The sequence below is a fragment of the Serinus canaria genome, chromosome 2 (assembly GCF_022539315.1).
Source record: "Serinus canaria isolate serCan28SL12 chromosome 2, serCan2020, whole genome shotgun sequence".
Classification (NCBI taxonomy): Eukaryota; Metazoa; Chordata; class Aves; order Passeriformes; family Fringillidae; genus Serinus; species Serinus canaria.
The window spans coordinates 67,316,319-67,330,190 of NC_066315.1; the positions used below are offsets into that span (position 1 = coordinate 67,316,319).

Genomic DNA, 13,872 nt, shown 5'->3' on the forward strand with positions numbered 1-13,872 from the left:
CATGGGAGCATTCCTTTGCCCTGTCCACTCCAAGGGAGCTGGTGTGCCACCATTTCAGCTCCTTGAACCAACCAGCCTCAACTTAATGGTGCTAAACCACAGACCGTGGTCCTGGGTTCCTCAGCTGAGCTCTGTGGTGCAGCACAGGAAGGAGGAACACAACTGTCCTCTTCCTGGATGTGGCAGCAAAGATGTGGGTGTCACCTGTTTGCATCATCACTCCCAACCTGCTGGTGTCTCTAGCAGAGCAGTGAACAGAAATTTTGGGTCTCTCCCAAACACTCTCCTGTTAAGTAACATTCACTGAGGTGAAAAGAGGTTGCAAGCACTTCCTTACTCGTGCCTGGAAGTGACACCTCCTCACTTGCCTGTCTGAGGCTTGTGGCACTTCAAATTAGCAAGCTGGAAAGAAGAAAAATGAATAGATAATGTGTGGAATAAGGATGCTTAGTACTTAAAATATGTTTAAGAACCATTACCTAAAATACAACACTGCTACTTTAATTTCTTGAAGTGCTATCTATTACATGGTGAGGAAAGCAGAAATTAAGAAACCAGCCCTTACTTCCTCATGTGGAAGCTATCCCAGCTTGCCAAATCATTAACAAATGTTTTAAGCAGCAAAGGGAAAAAATTGTGCCATTTGCTCATAAGGCAAAACCATTTGGACTACTAGAAATTTCAGAGAAATGTGAAAGGTTTAAGCAAAATAAGGGACAGCAAAAAGAGAAAACAACTGTAAATATTGATAAGAGTTAAGTGATATGGTAGCAATTAATACACGTTTCTTATATGTTCCATAACTGGGAGACAGGCCTGCAAAAAGAACTACAATTCATCAAAAATGAGCAAAAGCAGTTAAGCCAACATTAATCCATATTGGAGGAAGATAATTAAAATCAGGCAATTAACAGCACACAAACTCGTATTTTAGTGGGAATCAGTTGCTACCATTTTGAAAGGAGTAATTTATAATCAGATAAACCTTTAGAACAAATGTTCAACTACACAGCAAACCCTGCCAGAGGACATTAGTTAAGGAGGCATTTAGTGTTCTCTTATGTGGTCTAAAATGGCTTCTCCTAAAAGAATGGACCCAGGTCCTAACCCAGGTCTTAGGCTTCTAAGTACTATTTATCACATTTGCTATTAAAGAAAATGTTGTGATAAAAGCTGAGGGATTTCTTAGAAAAAGAGAGATTGCATTATTAGCAGCCATGAGGCTTTTTGCATTCCCTGAACTTGGACCAGATATGTTTAGGGTTCTCAACTACACACAAGATCAACGCAGCACTTTCTTTCATTTTCCTGCTTCTTGTTTCACAACAGCCCACCTTGACCCCATCCTGCAGTCAGCACACACATTTTGCAGAAGCATTTGCCTCCTAAGATGATTACTGAAAATGACATTAAAAAGAGAATGTGAAAAACACTGGTAAGCAATCCATGGTATTGCTTTTCAGTTCTCACTATGATGGCATGGGAATGTATTTCTCAGGAGTCATTAGATCAGGGATTTTTGGTTGGAGCTCTGTGTGAAATGGAGCTTGATAAATTGGTCAAGCTGCTTGGACTGATAGTTGTTGTCATTTGAACAGAAAATTAATATGAAAATATTTGTTTGCAGACACCCAGAGTCAAGTAACTAAAGGAATCTGTGGATTCAACTCAACCACACAATGTAAAACAGAAACCCATTCAAATACTGTTCATCATTTCTTTTAATATTCCTTTCAACTTTCAAACCCAAAGCTAGCAGATTTTCCACTTAGTCCAAGGTAAAGAATTCAATTTTTGAATGTACCTAGTTCAAATATGCCAGATCTCTTCAATTTCCTACTTATGTATTAGATCTCCTATGACAATAGCCTCTCAGAAAATGTGAATGAGTCATAACTCCTAAGCCCTATGAAACAATTTACAGGGATTTAGAAATAGGCAGGGATTGTCACAGTTCACACACAAAATTAATACCACCTTTTTCAAATGCTAGCAACATTTGTTCAAACAATATTCTTGCTTTGCTTGGAAAATTATGTAGCACTTTATCCCAGTTTTAGCAGTCATGGTTTTTTGTACAAAAACTCCAGCAAGGATGTTATTAGCCTCCTCAATTATTAATTTAAAAAAAAAAAAAAAAAGATGCTCCCTATCCTATATGAAATTCCAGCTTCTCTGTTTTTCTAATAAGGGTGAGATTTTACTATGCCTATGAGGATGGTCAAACACTGAATGAAAAACTCAGTGGGTCTATACAATATAGAAATTATAGAAGTGAGATTGAATAGAAATTATTCAGAAGTTAGTTTTTTAGACCTAATTTTCTTCTTTATGCAGGAAAACTAAGCAGCTGTACTTCATAAAGGCCTTCATTAGGTCCATAATGGGAAAAGTACTGAAATGGAAGCAAATAGAGGGAAGTGATTACTTTAATTTGCAAATCTTAAATACAAATATTTAAATGCAATTTCTGCATGATGCGCAGCAAGCAAAACCTTTTAGAATTTTGAGTCTCTCAGACAGCACTTTTCGAGATCTCTGCTGTATAGTTTTTTTTTTGTGTCTCAGCAGACTTTTATCTGATGTTCCTAATGAGATTAAATGCATAAAAATACACTTATTCAGTTTTTCTGAACTACAGCAATGGCTGTGTTTTCTATAGTGGTGTTGAATATCCTTTTTGAATATCCAATTACTAATACCAAGTCTTTGGCAGTAAGGCAGGGAATGTCTCTTCATTTGGGTGAGATGCTGACCTCTTTGAAGGTGGAGTTTTATCACTGATTTCAGTAGGGCCAAGATTTCCCAACATATGATATAAAAACACGGCCATTCTTCATGGCAAGTAAATATATAGTAATGACACAAAAGATTCTAAATTCAAAATGAAATTAGCATCAACTGTGACAAAACCATGTTGCACAAAAGCTTCCCGTTCACTAAGATTTCAGAACTATTGTTTTGGTCTTGTGGTTCATAAAGGCATCAAGATTGGTTTAATATTTTTTTTATTTATAACGTATTTATCTGAACTTTCTATGTTCATGTGGTACACTGAAAATCTTAGGCCATTTGTCAATCTTTTCATTAGCAAATTATATGGTGATAAAAACCCCCTCCCATGTACAAGTTGTCATCCTGCCTTCCTTATAGACTGTTGTTGCATTTCAACAATTTAACTCAAATAAACAGTCTCTGAAAAGGAAAAGTTTCGATTACCAGTGAGAAAAAATGGTTTTGGCTTCCAAAGGGTATTCACAGCATAGGAGTTGAAAAGGGTTTTGTTTTATGGGTTTTGTTTGTTTTAATGTGGATCTCCAGAAAGTTGCAGAACCGCATCTCTTTCAAAAGTTTCTGATGAACACTAGGATCCAGGTTCTCACATGTAAAACCTCTATGTTTATGTGGGGTTTTGTTTGGTTGTTTTGGGGTTGATTTTTTTTTTTTTTCCAATCTCGAAAAAGAATAATTTGATCAAATTCTTGTGCTACATTATGCTAGTATACTGCTTTGGACTTCAGTGGGGAAGAAGCTCAATCTTACCCAGAGTAGGTTGATATAAAGGGCATTCTACCCCCACGACTATTGCTAAAATATTAAAATAATTAACTTTTTTGCTTGCCTTATTTAAGATGCTGGATTTTGCTCCTACCCTGCCACCTAGCAGCCTCCCTTTGGAAAACATAACCCGATGTCTTCATAAAATTCTGTAAGGAAACTTACCCTGACAGAAGACGTTTACCTCTTGTCTCAGGACACTAAGAAATTCCAAATGCTTGACAAAGCCTCCAAAATTAACTGCTGGAAAGGATATAAAACATGAAAAAACAACACATCTCTAGATCATCTTTTTGAGTTGTTAGCACATGAATATTACATGCCTGAGTCATTTGATTTTTCCCCCCCCTCCTTTTTTTCCCCCTCTACAGCATTAGATTTTTTTACTCATTGGAATGCAACACGAAAAGGGAAAACAACATGAACTTGTACCCACATTAATTCTGTTTTGTCGTTTTGTGTTTGCCTTTGTTACAAGCAGCAAGGTGCGTGGCTCACACAAAATCAATAGTGGCATGAACTCCCTTGGTCTCTCCCAGGACCACAGAATTTGCCAGCTGGTCCCTCCAGAATTTGGCACAAGGACCTTCTTGACGTTGGCTGGCAAAACCTTGCTGGTCTTTAGAGCTGTGTTTGACGTGGCACAGTGGAACACTAACCTGACCTCTTCAGTGCAGATACCTCCCTGTCCTTTGGGAAAACAGAGTTGGGCAATCTAGGCTGTTCTAATGACTCCTGGCAAATGCAGGCCAACCTTTTCAGTCCAGCAGTCACAGCTGGGTAAGCTGTACATCAGCCCCATTTCTTGGGTTAAAACTGGAATAGGCTTCCAAGCAATCTTGCTGTATAAATGCTACATTAAAATTTGTTGGCTTGAATGTGTGTTTTTCACACTGTCAAAAGAGGAATAAATTCAACCCTGTCTCTCTGGGTTTTCCCACACTGCCTCAATTACAGTCAGTTCTCAATAGCTCAGCTATGATACCAGATAGCAAAACAGGTATCAGATGGAGTATATCCTGTAAAGAGAGAGAATGTTTATCACGGGCATTTATATTGATTCTCATGACTTATGAACATCACAACTTCATTTGATGTATATATAAACCAGCATATAGGAATCTGTAACACAATGCAGTACTGCTAAAAGCACACAAGGAGACTTCAGAGTTGAATTTCAGTGAATAAAATAGATTATGTATAGATTATTAGGGCTGGATACAGGAGATTTGCTTTTCTGAAGAATGTTAATAGTTTTTTACAGTAAGGAAAAAAAGAGTAGAAATATGTGCTGTTTTGATATTAGTGTGCCATTCTAAGAAGCGAGCTTGTACTTGAAAACTCTCAAGTGCATGAACAAGAAACAGGACTGCATGACAGAGCCTAAGCCTGTAAAAGCAAAGGACTGGCACAATAGCTGTCATTAACAGTGCACAACTAATAATTGCTGAAGTAGCAATTCAGCATCTATGAATGCAGGGCTACTTAGTCCTGAAAGAGAGTTTTCTATTTCATCGACTATAAAAACAGGTAAAGTCCCACAGTCCCAGTGAGTTCAGTTCCAGAGCTTCAGCACCTGAAGCAGGAAAGGCAGAAAAGAAGCTCCATCTGGTGGTGTGGCTGATTGTCATTGCTTTTCAGTTTCATCTCATTGCAAATACGTTCCTCTCTAGCAGCAAAATGAAAAATTGAAATAACATGTAGAAGATCACCTGTCCCACAAATGAAACCAGTGTTCTCAAACAATTTAAAGTCAGAAAACATTCTAAAACCAGAACTTTCTATTTGAAGCAAGTCAGATTTGAAGCTTTTCAATAAAAGGCACACATGATCCTGTCAGGGTAGTAATCTAACAAACATAAAAGGGTGCATTAGCCCACTTCAAGAGGTGACATGCTGCAGCCTGGGGTGGGGTGAAGAAAAGACAGTCACTGGTTAAAGGAATCATTGATAAAGGATGAAGGAGAAGGTGTGTGAACATGAAGTCAGGGTTGCTACTGCATCTGCATCATATAGACATAGATATAATACTACTACTACTACTACTATTACTACTACTACTACTACTACTACTACTACTAATAATAATAATAATAATAAGAAGAAGAAGAAGAAGAAGAAGAAGAATGTTGTAGTAGCAAAGAATTGTTGAACAAACTGCAGTGATTCTGGTGGTCAGGTAAAATTATTTGACCAAGTAATTTTAGCAAGTATTTAATTCTAAGTATCTGTGTCAGCAGTCACTGCTTTGTGGGATTGGGAAACATGTTCCCCCAAGTTGATGTTATAAAACATTATAAGCATTGTAAAGTATGAACCTAATTAGGTAGGTGATACTAGGTAGAGCCACTGAAGTTCTATGCTTACTTTCACTCACAAATTCATGTGTGCTCCTGCTGCTCCTTCAAGAACCTATGGCAATTTCTCTCAAGACATGCTCCTAGTTCAAATTTGTGTTAAAAACCAGCAATCTTAAACACAGATACACATAAACCTTATCCTGCAAACTCAGGTAAATAAAATATACTTTGTCTACTCTTTTGTAGTGTCCACATTTCAATGGGCAATATGCTGCATTTCATCAAATCAATGTATCATTACTTTTTTCCTAAACAATAGAACAGAGCCTAATATTAATTACCCATCAAAAAATCCATGTTAAAAGAATGATGGGAATGATGGGAATGCAGATTCAAGCATCAATACACTGAAAATTGCCTGAAGCCTGAAGTCACATTGCCTTTATAACCTTAATGCAGCCTTTTTTTTTTTTTTTTTTTTTTTAGCTATCATTAAGGTTACAGCCTTTAATTATGCATTTTTAGGCTATTTTTCTTTCAGGACTGTCTCGTTAAGCACACAAGATAGACAGCTACTTAATGGTGTTGTCACTGCTTTCCTCCACATTGCTCAAAGTGTAGCTGCAGGCCTGACTTATTGAACAGTATTCCAGTCCTGCTCTGGAGATGTGATTGTATTTCCTCATGGGATCCTCCATTGTGCTCAGCACCACAGTATTTTCAAGTGCTTCAGAAACAGACTACCATGAGATGAAATATTCCTGATTTTTCACATTAGAGAGCTGAGCTGCAGAGAGGTCAAGGTAAAAAGTGTCCCTTTATTGTAAGTGCTCATTTTGGAAGTGGGCAGCTTGACTTTTGAAATTGCTTGTGAGAATAGAAGATTTTTCACTGACTCAGCACATCGCTCCTTTTGATTTCAGCTAGAGCACAGTACCTCTGAAATCTGACTGCGTGGGTTATTGGGGTAGAAAATTACCAGTGTACATTAGGTAGCCAAGTTAGTTTGAGCAATTTGCATAGCACTGCCAGGTACTTAATGTCTGGAGCAGCAATAAAATTTAGTCCCTTCAGGCTAGAAAACCAGTTGCCCCTGTGGCAGGACCATCCTTTCCCTTCCTGCATTCTTTGTAATTTGAAGGAAATTAAGTCCAAGTCCTCCAGCCATGTAAGTAGTATGTGATCATGACATTAAAACATTACCAAAGGATGTTATCATGATTCATATCACCATGAATTGGAAATGCAACCTTAATAAAATTCTTTTAGACTTTTTGATCCTCCTGGCTTGGCACAATTCAGGGCAGTTCCTTTTACAAGCCATCTGCAGATAATATATAGTTCAATACATTTTCCTACAATAAATATTTAAGAATAAATTCAGTAAAATATGTTGCCTTTGCTGGTATCTGGACTACAAATCTGCTGTAACTCTGTTTCTGTCTCTGTTTTCATATCCAACTAAAACAAAGACAAATCCCATTCTCCCATTTGTTTTCACTCCCAAACTGAGGAGACATTTAAAGGCTGCTACTTCTGTGGTTCAGTACATCTTTTCTAATGTCTCTGTAATGTGATAGACTGTGAATGCAAACTAATGGTGCCAAAACTGATTTGTTTCTCTTTTTACTCCGTGAGGCAGAAGGACTCACTTCAGTTTGAAAATACTTCAAGAAGTCACAATGTAAGGAGTTCAAAAATAATTCAGTTAAAAGAAGACACTTTGTTTTCAAAATAAAGATATTCTTGAAGAAGAAGTGGTGCCATTCACACCCTGCTCCCTCTCCCATCCAAGAAACAGAAGTGCCTGAGCACAGTTAGAGTGAACAGAAAGTTTTCACTGCTCTGTGTTTCCCTCTTCCCAGCAGCAGTGAGTAGATCACTGCCCACTCATCCCACCAGACTCGTTGCTTTGATTTCTGGTCCTTAATGTCCCTCTCCTGTACATACCACTATTTCCTAGTCACATTAGCAGTACTGCCCAGACCCTTTCCATCCAAGCATTTAACTTGCAAATCTAAGGATAACTCAACAGGATCAAGATTAGCCAGGCTTGTCTTAGGGAACCAAGCTTTTGAGCCCTTAGTTATCTTTTGAATTATTAATGAGGCTGGAGACACAAGGAGGAGCAAGTTAAAAACCAAGGGGGATTAATGAATTGATGAACTGAGCAAGACTTTTAATAGCAATGGATTAATTTTTGTTGTGAAAATTAAATGGATTCAGTGATTAAAAAAAGCTAAATTACCTCAAAAACCGATTTCAGGAGTTATTTTCTCTCCTTTGCAGTTTTCCTTTTTTTGCCTGTTGTCCTTGAACATTTCATTTAATTTCACTTAATTTTATTAGTTATCCTGGCAAATGAAGAAAAAATGGCATTTCTTATTTCTCCCACAAGAAGGATGCATTCATTCCCCAACAGAAATCACTTCCTTTGCATTCCAAGAGCAAAAGATTTATCTTGGCCAAAGGCAGAGTGTTTTTATTTAACTGTGATGCCTGTCTTACTTTGAAATTTGAAGATTAATGACTCCATGCAAAATTCCTTGTCTCTTTTGTAAACCATCACTATGGTTTACAAATGAATCCATGTAGTTGTCACTTCTTGATTCGTGTTACAGAACAGGAAGACCCATAAAGTTTTGTCACTCAGCTGCAACAAGATGCAAATTGCCTTCTTTATTTTCCACATTTAAGTGCAGTAGATAAAAGCAGTGAGGTGGTCAGCTTTCAGTATGTTCTGCAGAGAGCTCTAATTCTCCAGGCAATCAGTGAAGTCTAAAAGTTTATTTGAGATGCCATGTTTTCACACTGATCCAATTTTTGCTGTTTGCTTGATTTAATGGATGGTACAGTTTCTTATCTGGATTTTTCGCCTAAATAAAAAATCCAGGCATGTACAAAGGTTTGCCTTTCCTTAATGCATTCCCAAACAAAGCAGCAGTTACAGGAAGAGGTTAGTTTGAGTGAAACCTGCTAGAAGGCAGAATACAAAGGTACAAGTACTAAAGATGAAATTAATTTTCCTTCTCATCATTGCAATCAGCAGCAGATTTTGTGTGAATGGGTTGTACATTCAAAGACCCACTTGCAGTGGCAGAGCTTTTATTCAAAATTTTTTTCTAACACTTAGGCATGAAAAAAATAATGGAGGAAATTTCAAATTTTGCCCAGTTGTTTGGATTAAACTGCATTTATAGAAAATAGAATTGATTTTAATTCACCAAAATTTAGGTTTAAACCAAAATTCAGAGACTGCTGTTCTTTCAAAGTAGAATTTTTAATATTTCATTCAAAATAAGGTCTTAAAAAAAGAAATACTAAGACCTCAGAGTCATTCCAGAAAAAAAAAAAAAAGAAACCCTAAAAACTCACAAGATTAAAAAAACCAGTAAATGAGAATGTGAGTATGAACATTCTTGGGAAGAAAAATAGAAAAGGAAAATAGACTAGAACAGGCTATTTGCATGACATCTTAAGTCTGCAGGAAAGGTGCTCCCAGGAAAGGTGCTTGGGAGGGTTCCAGTCTTCAAAATCCTGGGGACCAGAGGAGAAAAATAACTTCATGCCTGTAGTTGGGGCTTCAGCTCACATTTACAAACACACTTCCATGTCATACTCTTACCTGTGCTCCTGGCCTCTCATATTACTCTCGTGTGTTTATAGTCATATATATGTGTGCCTTTACCTTGATGGTTAACCTTAATGTAGTCTTTTAAATACTTCCTGAACAAAACTGGCTTCCATTGCTCCTATGAGCCAGTTTAACATCAACATAGTTGGAAGGTGAGAGCAGGGAGAATATTTTTAGTGTACTTCTAGGCTGAAATTTTGAATCTTGCTCAAATGAATGAAATGTACAATTGGTAATGCCACTCTGGTCCGTAAACATTTAGATCTTGCTGAAAAAACTACTCTTACCAAAGAAGGTGGATTTTGTTTTGTTTGTGGGTTTGGATCTTTTTTTCCATCTTGGGTTATTTTAAATACTACACAGTTTGTGTTGCTTGATTTCGTAGGTAATATTAGGGTGACAAATAGTGAATGCAGGCACTCCAGCAGCTGCTTTTTGAGAACTTTTGTGCAGGCAGGGGGGCTGAGGCAAACTCTCCATCCAGCCATAGAGAAAGAGGCTTCCAGCTGGCTGAGAGAACAGGCTCCTCTCCCTGTGGCTTTCCTCCTCTGCTGGCACCATCTCCAGCTTCGCTGTGCTTGAAAGCAGCAACCACGTGGCTCTGATGTTTCATTGCAAAAGGGTGATTGAAATTTTACTGTGCTAAACTCGCAGCACCAAACTTTGGCACCCATCCTTGGTGGAAAGAGCTACAGCCAGCCCCACACAAGATTTTCACTTTTCACTCCTGTGAAGTGCAGCACAGGACCTTTTATAATTTGGGGGTGTAGAGAAACAGCTTAGTGAGAGAAAAATGCCAGTGGCCTTGCAATCCCAATACTTATTAATAATAGGCAGTAATACACAAAAGATTGAGCAACAGAAATAGTACTAATTTATTATTTAATTATTTATTTATCATTATAATAATATAATAAACATATAATTAGATTATAGGATGCTATATAAAATATATAATATAGTATATATAATATATAACACATGATATATATGATATATCATCTAAATTGCAATTATTATTATATTATTATTATTATTATTATTATTATTATTATTATATTATTATTATTTATTATTATATTATTATTATTATTATTATTATTATTGGAAATGGCAAATCGTCTCCTTGAAGCAGCCTGGAAGCTTGAGCTGTGATAGGAAGGAAGTATTCTGCACTGATCTTAACAGAAAATGCACCCTACTTTTAAATTTCTGTGCCACCTTTTTTCTTTTTTTCTTTTTTTTTTTTTAAGATGTGGACAGGAAGGAATGCTTGGTTATATTTTCTCTTTGCTTTGCATCCTGTATCTTCATGATGGTGCATTAAAGTAACAGTGTGATCTGCAGCAATCCCAGGAGCAGCACTAATGTTACTAGAAATAAAATGTTCTAAGGATATTATCAAGATAATTTCTCCAGGGACGATTAATATCCTTTATCACACCAGCTCATATAACTGGGAAAATCATGTACAGATTGAGAACAAAACTGCTAAAATGAGTTTAACACCATCGTGTTAATTGGTCATTCAGTTTGAGGGGAAATGGTGTCTGTTACTGTCACGCCAGGAGAGGAGACCTTAGCAATGGAAAATGCAGCATTTTCCCCATTTGTTATGGGACAAGAACATCTTTATTGCCCATGGAAGGTCGAGGTGGGTGTGGAAGTGTTCCCTAGGATGTTTCCCAGCAGATGAAGGGGCAACCAGAGGAACATGGCCAGTAGTTTGTTACCTACTGTAAGGAAGTGTGAATAGAAAACAGAGTACACGTGCCTCATATGAGCCATAATGTGAAGGACAATTCACTTGTTTAGGAGGAGAGAGAAAGTGCATGAAAATGCCCCAGTATCATGCAGGGCCCTGACAAAATCTGATCCATGGGAGGCAAGTGGAGGTGATTATGCTGCTTGAATAGAGATGAAACACACTCCTGCTCCCCAGAACCTTGTTGGAGGAATTAACCCTCTCATTTCTTCTACCATTGTAATACCACAAAACTGAGTAAATAGGAGGTTTCCAAGATTACCGGGGGTTTAACTCCAAGAAAAACAGATCAGATGTTGGTTGGTTGGTTGGTTGGTTGGTTGGTTGGTTGGTTGGTTGGTTGGTTGGTTGGTTGGTTGGGGGTTTCTAATGGCATTTTAAACCAAATCCAACTACATGGTCCATGGTTAGCATTCACTGATCTTCCTGGCTTGAATGGCTGCTTTGGGGAGTAGCTCAGCAGAGCTTTGTAAGCACCTAAAGAACAAGTCTGAGTGGGACCTTTTTTAGAGTCCATCACTGCTCTGAATATATGGACTAAAGTGTGTAAAAGCCAGGGAATAAAGCTAACTGTCCACATCTTCACCATCTTTCCACTTTCCTCCACAAAAAAACCCATTTGACGCTGATTGAGTAAATGGATGGTTTTCAGTCTTACACATTTTATTATTTTTAGATAAACACAGCACCAGAGGTTTTGACAAGTACTAATTATAATAGCCAAGGTTAAAAGATTTAGACAACTTCCTTCCTTCTCTTCTGCAGTCAACACTATTTAAGAAAGAAAAAACTGAAAAGAAAAATATTTTGATTCATCTTAAAGACACAAACCAAAATGAAAAGTCTGTAATGAATACTTGTTTAGATTTGATTTAATGAAATTCTATGTATTTTATTAATGTTTTTTTAAATCAGAAAATCCAGCATTTAAGACTGTTCTTCCATAGTGAAAAAAGTATATGCAAGAAGCAGCTGGGCTTCACAAAAAGAGATACTGTACATAATGTGAAGATCCAACTTTTCTTTCCAAACTCAGTCATTTTATACAAAATCAAATTTCACTAGTCCCAGGAAGTATTTGAGAGATCCTTCCGTATTCCAACTTATTACCACAAGTTGCCTCAAGGCAATCCTTTCCTCTTGACTGTATCCTGTAACTGTCTTGAAGCATGCAGAAACTGAATTGCTGTAAAACTGCATTACCCTGTCACGGGTTTGAAATCCTTAGGAAAATTGTGATAGCTTTACACCTTAAATTATTTAAAGTATTTAAAGTTTAAAAGGTCTTTTTTTTTTTTTTGCAATATAAAGAAATCCCATACCAAATTACTCATAAAACTGTAACGATTATAAAAATGTCAGCAGTTACAAACAATTAGTATATACACACACACATATATATATATGATTTATGTCTCATTTAAACATAGGGAAATTCTGTATGTTACAACACAGACTACTGGACTTCTAAGTGGGTTTTTTAATGTAGTTCAGTGTCTTCAGGGAGTTCTCTAAAACACACATACTCAATAGTAGGACAGCCAATATCTATAACTAAGGGTGGGTTAAAATTAATTGCCTGACACATGAACCAAACTGACTGAACAGTGATGCAAATCCTTCTGTGCTCCACTGTGCTGCACTGAACTACACTCCTGCCAGAATCCATAAAATACTGACTTAACACTGAATATGCAACCATGAATCTTGACTCTCTTGACCCTTCCCCAACATATTTTTTCCTCAATTCTCTTCCCATCCATTCGTATCCCAGCAGAAAGCATAAATTGCGTTAGCATAGAAAAGCTCATAAAACGCCCCAACACACCCCACAAAAACAGCCCCCCGCCCAAAAAAAAAAAAAAATCAAACAAACATTAAAAAAACCTCCACAAGCTGCTTTGAATGTAGCTGAATTTTCCTGCCTCTCTGAGCTTATTGATCGGAGGCTTGAACTTTTCACCCCTTTAATGGCACAGGCTTTCTGATCGCCGCAGAGCGAGGTTCGTCTGCCCGCAGACGCTCCTGCTCGCGGCTGTGATAACAACTGATATTAATCATATCGCTCCTTCCCCATTAACGCCTGCGTGCTCAGAAGGCTACTGTGATTGCACAGCCTTTTTTTTTTTTTTTGATTATAATAATCTAATCAATCTGATTTATACGGGCAGCGCACCATTCAGCCCTCCTCCTCCAGGGCGTTAACGAGCCGGTGAGCTCCCGAGGGGCGGCTTGACCTCGGTGCGGGGCACAGAGCTCCGAGCTCGGAGCAACAGCAGCAGCGGTGTCCCGGTGTCCCTGCAGCACACGGGCACCCGGAAAGCTCATGCCCAGAAACAAGGGGGGCTGAGTCAGCGCAACGAGCCAGAACCGCTGCACTTAGCGACTGTGCTGGCTACAGAAACGGCAACGACCCAGAAAGTTGCTCGGTGCCATTTTAAATTAAATTGGAAGCCACGAAGCCAGGGGACTGGCACTACAGGAAGGCGGGAAAGCCGGAACTTTTTTATGAACACTTTGTGTGAGACATACACCGTGCAGAAGGAGCGGTAAGACAGCACAGCACACCCGAGGCAGGGTCGCGCTCCACGTGCAGTGCCTGGTTCCCCGGGAAC

At 38.1% G+C, this 13,872-nt stretch overlaps 1 protein-coding gene across 1 annotated transcript in view; it reads left to right on the plus strand.

Annotated features, from left to right (window-relative positions):
* LYRM4 (LYR motif containing 4) overlaps window positions 1–13,872 on the plus strand; it is a 615,895-nt gene that overhangs the window by 95,718 nt on the left and 506,305 nt on the right. The window lies entirely within an intron of this gene.